The sequence below is a fragment of the Acinonyx jubatus genome, chromosome F2 (genome assembly GCF_027475565.1).
Source record: "Acinonyx jubatus isolate Ajub_Pintada_27869175 chromosome F2, VMU_Ajub_asm_v1.0, whole genome shotgun sequence".
In the NCBI taxonomy this organism is placed as follows: domain Eukaryota; kingdom Metazoa; phylum Chordata; class Mammalia; order Carnivora; family Felidae; genus Acinonyx; species Acinonyx jubatus.
Window position 1 is genome coordinate 67,714,636 of NC_069394.1, and position 17,719 is coordinate 67,732,354.

Here is a 17,719-nt window from a genome sequence, read left to right on the forward strand (position 1 = left end):
AGATATAACCAATAAGTCCCATGTGTCTCAAGGAACACAGGTTAAGGAAGACAAAAAGCTTGAGCAAATTATGAAAAAAACATAGGTATTAGGCAAAGAATTTTTGACATTAGTTTGTAGATCATATAAGACACTAAAAATCTGGGGGAGACATGGTTGGGAATGAGACTTCTTAAGAAATTAACATAGTGGTAATCTATTTGGTGGCTTGGCTCACATAGAAAGTAAAGGTGAGGGATCAGTTATGATGCCATTGAAACTACACAATTGTTAAGTGACAAAAGTTTGAATTAGGACGAGGACATTTGGATTAGACATAAAATGTGGGTTGACATGATTTGGGATGGGTGCTATGGAAGACAGAAGAATAAAAAATGACTGATATTTTGACCCTCAGTGATAAAGAGTGGAAACTTTCACAGAATCAAAGATAGATGATGAACTTAAAACAACAACGACAACAACTAACTAAAAACCAGTGTGTACCCCTGGCATCCCACCACCCAATGTTGTTAAAAGCTGGAACCTACCATTTTCCCTCTTCACTAGCTCCTTGACTGTGTCAACTCAAAATTTGACAATGTGGCTGACAGTCCCATTTGCCCTAAGAGGCCAAATAGCATTCACTGTCATTGCAAATAACAGCATTTCCTCAGTGAAGGTTGAACTAAATTACTTTAACAGGGCTAAATTAAAAATCAAACATGTTGATGCATTTAATGTGAGGCACAGAGGACACAAAAGATCATCAAAAATGAGTGACAGTATTGATTGTCATAAACAACCCTTCATGGAATAAAATAGATTCAGTGCTGACCCCTTGAAATGCAGTTACCCTATTTCTAGTATATTTACTCATAGGTTATATAATTTAGGAGAATTATTTCTTTTTTGGCCATACTTTACTTTTAATGTGTTACCTTAACCTTTCTTTTCTTACCACAATCTATTTTTCTCTTAAATGAGGATAGTGGTGATAATAATAATTTCATACTAAAGTTTAGAATTATATGAAAGCCTTTCATTCTTTTACATTAAATGTATAAAATAGGTGAAATATATCTAATTATACTTGCTTCACAGAAAAAAATCTTATGGATTTTAAATATGTTCTGACAAATAACTTGGATATTATGAAGCAGCAAAATTTTTATGACTCTGCCCAACTTTTACTTATTTCCATCCATTTTCTAATGGAAGTATGTGCCATACCTCTGCCTTAATATTTCAGAAGTTTGAATTCTGTAAAACAGCACAGGATGGTCTCTTAATTTGGTTGTGTTATAAAATATTGGAAAACATCATGGGATTATCTGAGATTTGTTTAGATTAAATTTTTACAGAAGACCTTCTTAGATTATATCCAACAATTCATTTCTAAGAAAATTGAGATGACGTTAAAAGAATTTCTGGCAGAAATTCTGGGCATTAATATAATTCATTATTGAAAATTTGGTGGTCTTCTTTCACAAATTTATAAAAAATGTTTTTAATATGTATTATTTATTTTCATAGACAGTTTCACCAACTCCTAGAATAACATGTTATCATCATAAGGCTCTAGGTAGAAGAATTTAAGAAAATTTCTACATACAGTGTCAAGCTGTGGAAAGTATTGCTCCAAGAGTTTAAATATAAACAAGTATAACTTGGTTTCATAAATTTGTGATTGATCCAGCCATAGTAGGGTATTATAAGAAGTTAGAAGTATTTTTTTAAATAAATGCCTAAGTCTTTTATGTGTTTAATTACTATAAAATGTGTTAATCATGCTTTCCTACCTAATATCTGAATTGTAGTACTGGGTAGGATATGAAGCAGATTAAGAGTTCTTATTTTTTTTCTTACTGTATATTCAAAATGTAATTCAGCCCTGGCATACAACATTGCATGAATCATATCCCCACTCTTCAGCCTAATATCCCAGTAAATCCATAATTGTGCCTCCAGACATTTCTGCCAACCTACAACAAATATATCCCATCTTTAGTCCATCAATTAATTACTTTACCCAAGTTTTCTCTCTAACACATGGATTTGATTATATCCCTCCTATGCTTCAAAGATATGTCTATAGAATAAAATTCCTTTTTGTGATATTCAAAGCCCTTCAGAATCTGGCTTTGGCAACCATTTTATTCTCTCAAAAAATAATTACTACACCCTTACTCATGCTGGAAACTGTGTGGCATCAGGGTTTCTGGGGACAGGGGAGGGGAAGACTGGTCTCAGCCCCCATGTAGTACATCGTGAACAAGCAGTTACAATCCAGTATGGTCAGTGCTTTATACTTGTGCATATGTAAAGATCAGCTCAAATTGGAATGGTGTCCAAGACTTGTTTAATGTTCATCAGACGGAAAAGAAATGAAAGGATCTTCTGGAAAAGGCAAATCACTTACACAAAATCGCAAAGGCATTACCAAACATAATGTGCTCCAAGAAAGGCAAATAGTTCCATACATACACTGGTGGGTAGGGTTTCAGGAGAGCCTTGGACAGGTAGGATGTGGACGGAATGACAAGTAGCTTTCTGTTCAAAAGGATGTGGTCTTTATCAATCTATGGAAGGAATCAGTAAACGGTTTTTGAAAAGGTACATGAAAGATTGTCTGTGGGGAAATAGAACAAAGGAGAATATACAGAATGAAATGAGGATCTGTGCAGAGGAGAGCAGGTAGTTGAGCTAGAAGGTGTCAGCTGATAGGATATAAAGGCAGGGCAGACCAGTGTAATGTAATAAAAGCAGCATTGTCATAATTTCATGATGAGGAGAGGGAAAAGGAGGAATGCAAGATGACCTCTCTGTTTCCAGCTTGTGCAAATGGGTCAATGCTGCTATAACATTCCAAGAAAGAGAATGCAGAACCAGGAGGAAATCTGGATCAAAGTAAGGCAGAGAAGAGATAAAAAGATTGGTTTGGATCCTGTTGAGTCTGAAGTCCCACTGGGGATGTGAGTGGAAATGTTGTACCATATGTTACTGGGTAGAGATGCCTCTAGTTCAGGAGATAATTATGAACTTAACTATTGCTCTGGGAATCACTGGGAAGCAGCTGAAAAGGGGCAAAAAGTGGCCAGTGATAGTTCAGAAGCCATATTCAAGACAATTTTTTTTTCCAGATCCGATTTATAGGTAAATTTGGTGCACCCTTTATTTGCTCCTAATTTTCTCTCCTTTTTCTGTTTATAAAGTCCTCAATGAATTTGCTCACTTTTCCTTTTAGACACATTCTCCACTAGCAAATACATTGCAGCTGCTACATGATGTATCAATGAAGTTTACAGCTATCGGGTTAAAACAAATTGTTAGGATAAGGTTATTATCATAAGGTTATTATTGTAAGATTATTATCATAACTTTTAAAAGTGATAGCATGTTTTTGTCTCTTGTTTAATTAATTAAGAACCCATCTTATGATGACCTTTTCCATTTGAGTTGCAGCATTCATTGAAGGTGTACTAATTTTACAAAACACACCTTCAACACATTGTAGCCCTCAAGTCTTCACTACTTAAAGTGAGAAATTTGCTTCAAATGCATATAGTTTTTACTTTGATAATATGCCTGAATTATGGTATGTATTTATTGTTACTATAGATTTATTCTTTGTTCATCCCCTTAATGTTCACTACCACGTATTAGTCTCTATTTGACCCAATTCCACAACTACTTCAGTTCATTTACTTGAACGCCCTAAATCACCCACAGTGTAAAAAGAGAAAACAATTCCAAGGGATTAAGCTAAAGCTGATTTTAAAAAATAGGTAACTACACATCAAATTCTCATTCATAAAATCTAAAACTTTGGTAAATTGCTCTCAGGAGATGTAGACAAAAATTCAAATCTCACTGGCATTCAGTGAAGAGCAACATGAACATTTTTTGTAAAGATAAAATTCTGATAAATATTCTAATATTTTCACAAAGACAACGTCATAAATAATAACATTATAAACATAGTATCCAAATACAAAGAACCCACAACATAAGATATATAAGTGTAAATAGAGGAAACTATATTTCTCCTTCTCTAAAACTACCTAATAAATCAGACAAACAAGGAAACACTTCAGTGATTCTTACATGTGTCACTTCTTTCAGCCATGAATCAAAATGTTACACAGTAACATTTCTCCTTCAGTAAAAGAGCAGTTTTAGGTTTACAGATAAACCAAAGAGAAAGTACAGAAACCTAAAACTGGTGACGGATGTTGAGTTTTTTCTTTCTTAAGACCTATATAAAGTCTGTTGATTTGTGTGGGCATCCATATCAAGAAGATTTGAGGCATTGCAAAGCTTTGCTCTTCCTGTGCTTGATTTGGCCATCATAAAGAATACAACTTCTTGAACTCAGTCATCCAGGCTTCCATGGGCTGACACTTCCATGGAATTTAGGAGGAAGACAAATGATACCATAGAAGTAAAACCCAAGCTTGAGTCTAAAGAACAATGCAAAGAGAGAAACAACTTATATAGGACCTTTCCCTGCAACATGAGAGCATATCCCCGTATGAGAGAGAGGACTAGACTCAGGGAAATTGGACTAAACTTGTCTCATACACTCACCGTAAATCCTTTATATATGTGATGATTATTTGCCTTTCAGAGTTTATTTTGAATTTTTAGGGAAGAAAAATTATTCTGTGTGGTAATGTAATGATGATACATGACATTATTCATTTGTCAAAACCCACAGAATGTACAACACAAAGAGTGAACACTAATGTAAACTCTAGAATTTAGTTAATAATAGTGTGTCAATATTGGCTCATCAATTATAAGAAACGTACCATACTAATGCAAGGTTTTAATAATAGAGAAAAATGTGTGAGGGAGGAGAGAGGCATATTGGAACTCCATACTTTTTGTTCAGTTTATGTGTAAACTGAAAATTGAGCTTTTTAAAGAGTCTATTAATTAAAAAAAATCAAATCACTCTCTGTGAAAATACAAACTCAAAAAATTGTAAGGAAGGAAAAAATTACCTAAAATCTTACAACTCAGAGATAACTGCTCTTAAGATTTTCTTCCTATTTAAGTTTATTAATTTTGAGAGAGAAAGAGCATGAGTGGGGCAGAAACAAAAAGAGAAAATCTGAGGAGAAAATCTCTTAGCACAGAGCCCGACTCAGGGCTCAATCTCACCAACCATGATGAGATCATGACCCGAGCTAAAATCAAGAATCTGACACTTCACGGACTGAGCCACCCAGGCGCCCCTTACGATTTTCTGGTCATCATTATTCATTGTCTATTTCTGTCTCTCTGTGTCTCTCTATCCTTTTCCTTATCCTCTCCCACTCCTTCTTTACCTTTTTCCCTTGTATTTTATTATTTTTCAGAATTCAAGGTAGAAACAGAAAAATACTGCCCCTGCCTGTGTTTTACGCCTGGTTCTGCTTCTTAATAAATGTATGGACTTAGGCAGGTTATCTAACCACTTGTACTTCAGTTACCTCTTTTGTAAAATAGGAACAATTGCAGTTTTTACCTCATTGGATTGTTGAGGGGATTGGACATAATACTTGATAAAAGCTGATCTCGCTGCCTGGGGCATAATGAGTACTTATGCTATTCTCTTACTCCTTCATATTCTTATTCTTAATACAGTGTAATTCCATGTCAGTGAGATGGAGTGTGTATCATCATTTTTAAGGCGGCCAACTCCATCCATTATTTTTTATCAATCCCCTTTTAATGAACACTGAGTTTATTTCCATGGGCACAGGAGCATGGGTGGCCTTTATATTATGCTGTAGTAAATATCCTGATCCATGAATCTTTATTGATTTATTATCTCCTTAGAATAAATTTCTATTCATGGAATTGCTGAACTCCCAATTAATTTTAGGATCAATTACCTTTACGTGGTATATTTGGCTCTCCATGAACTTTCACTTACCTGCTTCTCCAGTTTCACCTCTGAGCCGCTGCTTCCATTCCTCCTTCACTTTCCAATCTTACTGAGATAACTTGCAGTTCCTCCAATGCACTATAGCCTTTTTTTCTTCTTTGGCATAAATTGCTCCCTTTGTCTAGAACATAGTCAGCATGCTTTCTCTTCATCATCTATTTTCTTATGTATATTTCTTACTAGACTGCGAGCGTCATGAAAACATCTATTTATGTCTTTACAGGGTGTCTCATCTCACTTTTGACACCAATGGAAGTAATGCTTCTGGTGTTCCAGACCAGAAATCCCCTGCTGTCCTGAAACAAATTAAGATCCTGATTTAATTATCCATATAAATGAGATTTTATAAAAATTGGTGTGGTTATGTTGTGTATATCTCACTTACCAGTGTAGCTTCCCATGGCTTATTGAGACTCTAAAAGCAGCACATAGTTTCTGGCCCAGAGTAGGATCTTGGATTTGGGAGGCTCCGTTCCGTAAGAATTTATGCTAATAATCTACATGTTTGTCTTTATATTTACCGCATCAATTTCTCCTGTTCTTGAACCAAAGTCAGCATCAGAAAGACCATGGTGGGGATGGCTTTCAAAACTTTCTGTCTTCCTTTCTCATGTGTATGAGTCCTGAATAATCCCTAGGACTGTGAATATGATGAATTTTATTTTTGTGATGAGCTTGCCTTAAATGCCACAGTTGACCTTAAAGAGATTATCTGTGTGAGACTTAGCTAATCACAAGTCCTTTAAAAGCCAAGAGTTGTCTCCATCTGGTTGTAGAAGAGGAAGTCAGAGATTGGATGTATAAGGAGTTGACACACCATTACTTACTTAAAGATGGAGAAACCATGTGATGAGGAATTTTGATGATGTCTAGCATCTTAGATCAGCCCCAGACAGCTGGGAGCCAGCAAGAAGACAGAAACTCAGTCCTATAACTGCAAGAACTATATTGTACTAATAACAGAAATGATATTGGGACTGGATTTTTCTTTAAGCCTCCTCCATGAGAACTCAGTTTATCCAACACCTTGATTCTAGCCTTGTGATATCATAAAGCTCAGCCAACAGATTTATACAGTGATAAATGGATGTTGTCTTAAGCTAATAATTTTGTGGTTATTGTGACACACTAGAAAACTAATACAGTGGAGGTGAGGAGCAGGAGTGGAAAAGCAGAATAAGTGCCCAGTTGTCCCTGAAAAATATCTCTGGTTCCTATTTTGAGAATTCTTGAGAGTCCATAAGTATTTGTCCGGTGAATGAACAAGAATCACATCAGTGGGGGACATAATAAAGAAGACACACACTGGGAAAGAACTATGGCCTGCAGTGGGTGGTACCAAGGCTCTGCACAGCTACAGAACCCCTGATTTCCTCTCAACTGATGATAAATGACAAGGTTCTATTCATGAAGCTGATAATTGGGAGCTCGAGACTTTTAACCTCATTTTTTTTTTTACTTTTAAACTTAATGACTGTTAAAAGTTTTCTTTATTGACTAAAAACATTTCTGCAACTGTGTAAAAGATGTGATAGGGACTGGGATGAGGAGAGAAATCCCCTCTCCAGTAGCGTAAGGTATTATCCTGAATACCAGTGCATGTTAATGGTAGGGAAAAGACCTCCCCACTGGTAAGGGAGTCCTCACCTAGTAAGAAAGTAAATTAAATTCAAAGACTCAGAAATATTTGTTAAATACTATTAGACATATAGCAAAAAAAAACAATAGGCATATTTGTGTACTTGAGAATACATTTATAACCATAGATTGGAAAGAAAGAACTAAGAGAAATATCTGATGCCTTATACCAGAGGCATGAACTAGCTCACTAAAGACATTATTAAATAGTCAGGGATTTTGTGATCTAGTGGTCAAACCATTGGTGGCTTCAAATCAGTCTTTTACTTTTTTTCCAGCTCTATCAAGATATAACTGACATATAACATTATGTAAGTTTTAAGGTGTATAATATGATGATAGAAATCAGTCTTGTTGGGAGTAATCAGCAAACACTATAAATCAGGGCTTTTTTTGGAAAAAGTTGAGCCGTCAGCACCCTAACACTTCACTGCTTTGTTTCCATATAATGTGCCACGTGCCTTCCATGTCTAACTTAAAATCAAATGATTGTGCATAGGTAATTCAGATGCTAGTAATATGTAGATGGCGTAAGTACATTCTAAAGAAATCTCCAGTCAGAATTAAAATGACCTGAGGATGGAGTTAGTTGGGGGGGGAAACTTCTTGAGGGTATTCGTATGCAGGCAGGACTTCCTGTGTCAGCACTGAGGGAAAGAAAGGGATTTCCAGATAAGTAGAGAAGTATTATTCAAATCAGAGATGTGAAAAGAGCAAAAAAATCATAGTGATATGACTGCATGGGTGTATTCATTTCATTTCCTATCACAGTTGTAACAAATTGCCACCAATTGGCTTAAAACAATACGAATTTATTATCTTACTGCTCTGAATGTCATAGTAAAAAAACATGGGTCAGCAGGGTTGCATTCCTTCTGAAGGCCCTAAGGGGAGAACTATTTCCTTGCGACTTTTGCTTCTAGAGGCTGCCCACATTCCTTAGATTGTGGCACACATCACTTTGACCTCTGTTCCCTTTGTGGCACCTTTTCTCTGACTCTCCTGCTTCCTTCTTTCACTTAGAAGGACGCTTGTGATTACATTGGGCCCAACTGGATAATCCTGGATAATCTCTACATCTCAAGAACTTTAATTTAATCATGTCCGCACAGTCTCTCTTGCCATGTAAAGTAACATATTTAAAGGTTTTGGGATTTAGGCTATGGACATCTATCTTTGCGAGGCTTGTTATTTTGCCTAACACAATGGGTAACACTGGCCAGTTGATTATGGGTCTTACATGGCAGACTGCAGAGATTAGAGATTTATTGATATAGAGCAAGGGAGTGATTTAGTGAAATAGTATTTTAATAAAATTAATATTGCGACAGCTGGCTCATCAAAACTGGAAACAGTTTCTGTAGTAGATTATTCATAGTAATCTATGTAAGGGTGATTAGAGCGTGCACTAGGGGCTAGCACTATTGTTAGACTTTGGCGTGGATGGATATAAAAAAAGTTATCTGCTTTTTCTAATATATATGTAACAGCTTTTTTGAGACAGAACTCATATCTCATACACCTAGTGCATTTGAAGTACATCATTCGATGGTTTTTAGTATATTCACAGAATTTTACAACCATCACCAAAACCAACTGTAAAACATTTCATCACCCCTAAATAAACACCTGTTCTCATTAACAGCAGCTTCTCGTTTCTCTCTAATACCTCAGTTGGACACAACTGCTGACTTCTCTGTCTCTACAGATTTGGGCATTTTACAGAAATCATACAATATGTGGTCTTTAGTGACTGATGTCCTTCATTAGGCTTGTTTTTAATGTTCATCCGTCCTGTAGCATGAATCAGTTTTTTGGACTTTTATTGCCAAGTAATATTCCATTATATAGAGATGCCATATTTATTTATCCACTCATCAGTTGATAGACCTTTGGGTTGTTTCCATTTTTGTGCTAAAATGAGTAATGCTTTTAGGAATGTTTGTGTACAAGTTTTTGCATGGACATATGTTTTCATTTCTCTTGGTATATACCTAAGAGTTGAAATGCTAGGTCTTATGGTGACTATGTTTAGAGGAACATTTTGAGGAACTGCCAGCCTAATTCCCAGAGTTGGATGCAACATTATACATTCCAACCAGCAGTGTATGAGAGTTCCAATGTTTCATTCCCTTGCCAAATTTGTCAAAATATGTCTTTTTAATTTTAGCCATCTTAGTGTGTGTGAATTGGTATCTCATTATGGCCTTGATCTGTATTTTCCTAATGACTAATGGTGTTGAAGGACTATCATTGTGTTTATTTGGTCATTTGTATATCTTCTTTGGAGAAACAGCTATTCAGATCTTTTGCCCATTTCAAAATTGTGGGTTATTTATTTTTCTACTACTGAGTTGTACATTTCTTTACATACTCTGGATACAAATCCCTTATCAAATGTATTATGGAAATATGTTCTCTTGTTCTGTGAACGGCCTTTTATTTTTCTTGGTGCTATTCTTTGAAATACAAAAACGATTTAATTGAATGAAGTCTAGTTGATCTATTTTTCTCTTCTCACTTTTGCTTTCATGTCATATTTAGGAAGACTTTGGCTAGCCGACGTTCCTGAAGATTACTCCTGTATTTTCTTCTAAGTTGTAACTCTTACATTGCGGTTTATGATACATTTGTATGGCGTGAGGCAGTGCTCCAGCTTTATTATTTTGCACATGAATACTCGGTTATCCCAACACCATTTGCCAACAAGACTATTCTTTCATGATTGGATTGTCTTGGTACCTTCGTCCAAAATTAACTAAACTGTTCATGTGAGAGTTTATCTCTGGATTCTCAATTCTGTTGCATTGGTTTTTGTGTCCACCCTTATTCCAGTACCTCACCCTCTTGATAACTATAGCTTTGTTGAAATTGTGAAGTGTATCTTCCAACTTTGTTCTTCCATTTCACGACTTTTGCCTATTTTGGGTACCATGAATTTTTACATGAATTTTAAGAACAGCTTGTCAATTTCTAAAAAAGAATACTGCTGAGGTTTTCAGTGGAGTACATTGAATCTGTAGAACAATTTGGGGAATATTGCCATTTTACCAATATTAAGTTTTCTGATCCAGGAACTCAGAATGTCTTTGAATAAATAAATTCAAATCTAAATAAAGATCTTAGTTTCTTTCAACAGTGTTTTTTGCTTTCAGAGTATATGTTCTGTCTTTATTTTAAAATTTTATTCCTGGGGTGCCTGGGTGGCTCAGTTGGTTAAGCATCTGATTTCAGCTCAGGTCATGATCTCACGGTTTGTGGGTTTTTCCCTTGCATCAGGCTCTATGCTGACAGCTCAGAGCCTGGAGCCTGCTTCAGATTCTGTGTCTCCCTCTCTCTCTGACCCTCCCCTGCTGATGTTCTGTCTTTCCCTGTCTCTTGAAAATAAATAAATGGTAAAAAATTAAAAAAAAATATTTCTAAATATTTCATTCATGTTGATGACATGATAAATGGAATTGTTTTTTCTTAATTTCATTTTTTTGATTGTTCATTTCTAGTGTATGGAAGCATAAGTGATTTTGTATATGATGTGAATTCTGAAAGTATCTAGAATTCACTTATTAGTTCTAATAATATTTTTAGCTGCTTCCTTATGATTTTCCATATATAAGATCATGTCACCTGTAAGATTAAAGAGTTAATCTTAGTTTTCTTTTCTAATCTGGATGCCTTTTATTTCATTTTCTTGCCTAATTGACCTGGCTAGAAACTTCAGTACAATGTTGAATAAATGGGCTGAGACAGGACATATTCTTGCTTCCAACCTTAGGGAGAATTCTTCAGTATTTTATTATTAAGTATAATGGTAGCTTTTTGTAGGTGCTTTTGTAAGGTTGAATAAACTCCCTCCCATTTTCAGTGCATTGAGTGTTTTTATCATGAAAGGATGTGGGTTTTGTCAAATGATTTTTCTGAAACTATTGAGATGATTATCTGGCTTTTGAACTATTTTCTATTAATATGATGTATTATATTAATTGATTTTCAGATGTTAAACCAACTTGCATTCCTGAGATAAATCCCACTTACTCATGTTGTATAATCCTTCTTATATGTTGCTAGAATCTATTTGCTGGTACAATCAATCCTCATTATTTGCAGTTTCCATATTTGCAAATTCACTTACTCACTAAAATCTACTTGTAACCCCCAAATCAATGTTTGTGGCACTTTTGTGGTCATTTGTGAACATACACAGAGCACTGAAAATTTTGTTGACCAATGTGCACATTTCAAGTTGAAGTTGAAAAAGACAATATTCTTTTCTTTTTTTAAATTTATTTTTGAGAGAGAGAGAGAGAATGCGTACAAGCAAGTGGGGGAGGGGTAGAAAGAGAAGGACACACAGAATCCAAAACAGGCTCCAGGCTCCGAGCTGTCAGCACAGAGCCCAATGTGGGGCTCAAACCCACCAACTGTGAGATCATAACCTGAGCCAAAGTCAGATGCTCAACGGACTGAGTCACCCAGGCACCCCGAAAAAGACAATATTCTGCTTTCTATTTCATCTTTCATATTTTAAACAAGTATCCTTTTGTGGCCTATTTAGTGTCATATTTTCCATGCATTTGTGCCATTTGTTGATGATTTGGTGTTTAAAATGGCTTCCAATATTAGTTCTCAAATGCTATCTAAAGCTTCTAAGTGCAGGAAGGTTGTGATGTGGCTTACATAGAAAATGTTTGTTAGATAAGGTTTATTCAGGCATGAGTTATAGTGCTGTTGGCCACGAGTTCAACGTTAATGAGTCAGCAATATATATTAAATAAAGTGCCTTTAAACACAAACACACATAAAACAAAGCTATTATTGATCAATTGATGAAAATGTTGTGACCAGAGGCTCTTGAGAACCTAACCCTGTATTTCTCTTATGAGCAATGGCTCACTATTCACTTATTCAGGGTTCTCAGTGACTCTATAGAACATAACTTCTGCAAATAGTAAGACTCAACTCAAAGGATTTTTTGGAGAATTTTTGCATGTTTATTCACTAGAGAGTTAATTGGTGATTTCTGTTCTTGTGATGTGTTTTTATAGGTTTGATATCAAAGTAACCTTATTAGGTCCTAACCTAATGTACTGGGACATGTTGTCTCCTCTTTTTTGGAAGAGTTTGTGAAAATTTGTTATTAATGTTTTATCTATCTATCTATTTATTTTTAGTGCTTGGTAGAATTTACCAATTGGTGGGGGAGACTGGATATTGACTTCACTTTGTAGAAAGTTTTAAAATTTTTAATTGTGCAGAAATTAGAAAATTTCCAATTGTTCAGAAAAAAGTTAACATAGCAGAATTAAGATCCTTAGAAAGGCTAATTTATAGCCTTTGGCTGATATCTGGGAACTTGGATTTGGGGAGGGTTCCCACCATTCCCAGAATTGATAAAGAGTGGCTTACTCTGCTTTACCTATTTGTGCACACAATGTAGTTTATGCTGAACACCTGCATTTCTTCTGGGAGTCTAGAATTTTGATATGTACTAGGCAGATGCTGTCTAAATGGCCAGTCCCAGGATGTTGAGTCTCTCGTGAGCTTTCATTAATCAACATTTCACGTGCGTTGTCACAACTTTTTACTGGGAGAATTAAGCATGCACTTTGTGACTTCCGTGAGAGATGACCCTTGGAAACTTATGCCTTGTTTTCCTTGGACTTTGCCACATGTACTTTTTCCCTTTGCTGATTATGTTTGGTATCCTCTCACTAGCCATCGTATCCTCATAGTCACGGATACAATCATATGCTGAGTCCTGTAAGTCCTCTTAGTGAATCACTAATCCTTAAAGTGGTCTTGGAGATCCCCAATTTTTATTCAATCTCTTTACCTGTTGAAGGCTAATTCAGGTTTCTTATTTCTTTAAACTTCAATATTTTGTTTTTATTTTTCAGGAATTTTTCTATTTCATCAAAGTTAACTAATTTATTGGCATATAATTATTCATAGTATTACTTTATAATCCTTTTCTTTCTATAAGGTTAGTAGTAATGTCCCCTCTTTCATGCCTCCATTGAGTCCAACTAAAGGTGGTCAATTTTGTGGATCTTTTCAAAGAACCACTTTTTAATTTCATTGATTTTCTCTATTATACTTCTATTCTCCATTTCATTAATTAACACTCTAATTTTTATTATTTCTTCCCTTCTGCTTGCTTTAGGTTTAATTTTTTTTCTTCTTTTTCTAGTATTTTAAGATAGAAAGTTAGCTCACTGATTTGAGAACTTTCTTATTTTATTGTTATTTTCATTATGAAAAGGTCTTTATATATTATAATTGGATAACTATAAGTTAATATTTCTATTCCTATCAGATGCCAAGTCCTGTACACAGCAGCAATGAAATATCTCTTAAATTAGTTATCTTACCAGTTACCAACACTCAAGCCCTGCCATGCTATTTTTTTAAAGGAGATATAATTGACATATATTATTTTTAAGTGAATAACATAATGATTCTATATACATATTTATTGTGAAATGACTACCACAATAAGTCTAGTTAACATCCATCAGTATACATAGTTAACAATTTTTTTTCCTTATTGATGAGAACTTTTAAGATCTGTTTTAGCAACTTTCAAACACACAATACAGTATTTGCTGTAGTTATCATGCTGTACAGTATCTCCCCAGGGCTTATTTATTTTATAAGTGGAACTTTGTACCTTTTGATCACCTTCACCCATCTCTCCCACTCCCAACACCCACCTCCGGCAACCAGCAATTAATCTCTGTATCTATGAGATTTTTATTTTTCCCCCAGATTCCACATATAAGATCACACAGTATTTGTTTTTCTCTGTCTGACTTATTTCACTTAACATAATGTCCTTCGAGGGAGCATTTTCAAGCTAATTGATTCTTTTGTCTGTTTAAATCTATTGTTGAGAATTTTTAGAGAATTTTTTGTTTCAGTGATATTGTCAACTCCAGAATTTCCATTTGGTTCTTTTTAAGTTTCTTTCACTTTGTTGATATTCTCTATTTGATGAGACCTTGTAATGATGCCTTCATTTACTTAAGGGTGATTTCCTTCAGTTCTTTGAACGTATTTATGATGACTGCTTTGAAGTCTTTGTTAAGTCTGACAACTAGACCTTCTCACAATTAGTTTCTATTGCCTGCTTTTGTTTCCATGTGTAGGTCACACTTCCCCATTTCTTTGCTTGTCTCATAATTTTCAGTAGTATGCTGTAGCAACTCGAGATCCTATCTGCCCTCCTCTTAAGAGCTTTTTATTGTTGCTGTTTGCTTGCTTGTTTGTGGACGTTCCTGAACTATTTTAGTAAAGTCTGTTTCCCCATAATATGAAGTCTCTGGTGTCACTCTTTAGTGGGTACAAAGTTGGGCATGCACAGTCACCCTGAGATGACAGTGGTTTTATCAGGCTGTCTTAGACTTTTCTTATTTTTCTCTGGTCACTCCAATACTAGGTTACTCTAATTGCCAACTAATTGTGCTACTGTTTTTTTATGATACTCTGGAATCAAAGTGCCCACACAGGCCAATTAAATTTGAGTCCCTTTACAGGGATAGTTTTGAGACCAACCTTTAAGGTTTATTCTAATCCCAGGAGAGTTCTTCCTATTTTTCTCTTACCCTGATTCTCTTTTATAGACTAGCTGGTGTTAGGTCTTGCTTGTTGCTCTCATGGATTTCTTAGCCTCTTCTTACTGATTACTACCAAAATCTCCATTAGTTTTGAGAGCAATCTTAGGCTTGAACTTTAGTTCCTTTAAGAGAGATCCTTGGAGGTCTCTGTCATGGCCTACCTCTCCCCTTGGAAAAAATCTCTGAGCCACTGCTCGAGAACTGGAAGTGGAGACAGTAGCCCACTTCTTCAGACTGACATCCCTGCTTCATTGGTGGGGTACTAAGGAGGAGAAGTAGCCTCTTGTCTTTCCCACTCGTCTTTCCCCATGTGAAATCTCCCCCGTATAAGCAACCTGGGGTGTTAAAAGGATATTATTGTCAGTCTGCTATATCTGGGGTAAAACATCTGACCTACAAGTGGGGGCTTGGTGGAGAAAGGGAGTCCTTGAACTCTTAGATGCAGTCATTTGGAATTTAGTTTCTATAAAATGGAGCTAGGGGAAATGAGAAATGCTGGTGGCCTGCCCCTTCCAAGGAGCTATCATAACCCTTGACTAGGAGCATGGGGGAGTGGGAGTCCTATCTTCTTGGCCATCCCTGCCCAAGTAGACCTTCTGTCATGCTGAGCTGGGAGTGCGAGAAGGAGGGAGACAGTAAAGGCTCAATAGCCACAGACTCTTGTTATTTTTTTTTCTTTATTTTTTTTTTAATTTTAAAAATCTTTATTTGTTTTTGAGAGCGAGAGAAACAGAGTGTGAGCCCGGGAGGAACAGAGAGAGAGGAAGACACAAAATCCAAAGCAGGCTCCAGGCTCTGAGCTGTCAGTACAGAGCCTGACGTGGGGCTCAAACTCACCAATTGTGAGATCATGACCTGAGCCAAAGCAGGACGCTTAACCAACTGAGCCACCCAGGAAACCCCCACCCCCCCCCTTTTTTGGTCAAATCTACTGTTGCAGTACATTTTCTTGAAAAGAAATGTTTTTGGATTTGTTGTAATCCCTGGGACAGCTTCTAGATATTTAAAGTTCTTTCGTGTATATGTATAATTTCCATCAGTTGTTTCACTACGGAGGGGGTCTGCAGAGCATCTCTCGCCACCATCGCCAAAGTGGTCAACGCTCAGTGTTAAGAAACTTGCACTGGTATTACTTTGGAATGAAGGAAGCACAATATGAGAGAGAAGAAACAATAGTTGAATAACCTTGAGTAAATTATTGAACCTCAGTTTGGTCACCTGTAAAAATGCACATAATAAGAGTTCCTACATCATAATGTTATTTCATGAATCAAAATTAGACAGTGAATATAAACATTTAGCATAGTGCCTATCACACCCCACATACCTAAAAAATGTGGTTGAGCAACTGAATGAATAAACATTTGGAATGGAATAGGTGTCTTCCTTATTAATCAGTCCTGCTCACAGGTCATGTTCCCTCCTTCTTCCCTAATGATCACCACTTTGCAATTTTTATCATTAGATTATGCCAATGTCACTGTTTGTAGTAGTCATCTCTACACCACACTGGGTCACTGTCATGCTCTCTAATATGCCTTCTTTCATAGTTCTTAATGATTTCAATGTCCACACAGATAAACTTTTTAATGCTTTGGCTCCTCAGTTCCTTGACTTTTCCCCCACCAAATGATGGTGTTTCCTTCCCTACCTGAACCTTACCTCCATGTTTATTCCTTTGACCCTTTTTTCCCAATCACAATGAGTCTCCATCAACTCTATTTTAAATATCCAACTCTCTGATTCTCAACTCCTATCTTTGAGTCACTACCCTTAAAATCCCAACTACAACATTTCTCAGTGCCACTGAGACCTTGTTAGCATCAACCCTGCCAGCTTTATACTTTCCCTCATCTCCTAATAATCTTTCATTTCCTCCATACCGACCTTAGATTTTGTATTTAATCATTGTAGTCTCTCCTTTGCATATATCATCAACCCTCATGGCTCTCTTGTTTCATCATATTATCCTGATGAAACTATAACTCTAGTAAAGTAAAACTTTCTGTGATGCACTTATAGCTATACAGTTCGATGACATGGAATACACGGCTATGATAACTGATCTCACTTTAAATTAATTATCAATAGCTTCAAGGGAGTTTCTTAATGTAAGCATACTATATTTTCTTCATCCACTCTCCCTTCCACTCTCCTGGATGATTTTTCATGATTTCTTCTATTTCTTCAACCTGCCAATACCTCCTCCTTCATTCTTATTTCCAGCTGATGTCTTAGCATTCCCCAACAAATGCTATTGTTGGAGCATTTTAAAGAGAATTTCTTTAAGTTCCTAGTAATGCATCACCCACCTAAGAGTACCTATACTATTATATTCCGAAGTACCTCCTTTTACCGTGTTCATTTATGTTTCTACCCAGGCTCTGTCTCCATCTGTGCATAAAGACCATACTCTTTTGCCTGTTCTGGATTTCTCCATACTTCTAACAACATCATGTTTTTTTCTGTCTCATTGCCATATTGGCATACTACTAATTCACTCATCATAACATCATCACTTGATAACACTTAGTTCTACAGCTATGTTCCC

The 17,719-nt window shown here is 36.0% G+C and overlaps 1 protein-coding gene and 1 pseudogene across 1 annotated transcript in view; one reads left to right on the forward strand and one right to left on the reverse strand.

Moving 5' to 3' along the window:
- Positions 1-17,719, forward strand: part of LOC113594762 (translation initiation factor IF-2-like) — a 398,057-nt gene that overhangs the window by 270,136 nt on the left and 110,202 nt on the right. The window lies entirely within an intron of this gene.
- LOC106985754 (ubiquitin carboxyl-terminal hydrolase MINDY-1-like) overlaps positions 1-17,719 on the reverse strand; it is a 41,457-nt pseudogene that overhangs the window by 6,603 nt on the left and 17,135 nt on the right.